The sequence below is a fragment of the Colobus angolensis genome, unplaced genomic scaffold (assembly GCF_000951035.1).
Source record: "Colobus angolensis palliatus isolate OR3802 unplaced genomic scaffold, Cang.pa_1.0 Scaffold33, whole genome shotgun sequence".
Taxonomy (NCBI): Eukaryota; Metazoa; Chordata; class Mammalia; order Primates; family Cercopithecidae; genus Colobus; species Colobus angolensis.
Genome location: NW_012116599.1, coordinates 11,198,413 through 11,199,371, shown reverse-complemented (window position 1 = coordinate 11,199,371; position 959 = coordinate 11,198,413).

The following is a 959-nucleotide window of genomic DNA, read 5'->3' as shown; positions in this document are numbered from 1 at the left end:
TTTTTTTATAGTAACGGGGTCTCGTTCAACCTAGAAACAATCTCTTAAATTTTCCACGTGAGGATGAGACCACATCCCTTCCATGACTCTCTGAGTCCTGGGTCCTGCCTTCCCCTCTGCCTTCGACTCAGGCCGCTGTCCCCCTGGTTCCTTGTGATGGGTTCGTGGCTTTCAGGGGGTTCCTTGCAATGCTGCCTAGTGGCCTTTTCCCTGCTGTCCTCTTTTCCTGGAACACTCTCCCTCAGTTCTTCAGAGCTCAGTAAAACCGCAGTTCTAACTGATTCACTTCAGTTTCACCTTGTTCAGTGACGAGGTTTCTCCTCGGGCCCCAACCTGTGTGTGTCCGAGTCTGCCTCCCTCCAGTCAGGAGCCTAAAACCCTCAGACAGCTGCATGCCAATGCCATCAACCACTAAGGGACACAATGGGGCCAGCCTAGGCCACCGTGGGTAAATGGGGAGGGACCGTGACCCAGATGCACATGAGCTTAGTAGCTGAGGAACCATTCACTCATTCGACATACATCAGGTGCTACCTCCTGGGAGCCTGGTACTGGGGAGACACAAGAGAGTAAGGTGGGCCTGTTCTCCTGGAACTTACAGACCAGAGGGGGTAGACAGACAATAAATAGGAAAATAAGCAAACAGAAAAAGGTCGTTTCACACTGTCTTTCCTCTGCCTTTCAGCTCTGCCATTCTTAGGGTGTGATGTTTAGCCTCCAGATCACTTCAGGGTCTGTGATAACTGCTGGACCTCCAGCCATCACATCTGTATTCCAGAAAGGAAGTAGGAGATGGATGCTCATCTCTCCTACTGTTGTAGGAGAACAGGCTCATCTCATTCTCTTATGTTCATTGTTCCAAAAGGACATATGCAGGAGATGTTATAGAAGATAGGGGGGCAAGATGTCAGGATATGTGGTCAGAGCCCTAATGGATGAGAAGGTGCTGGGCAAAGAGC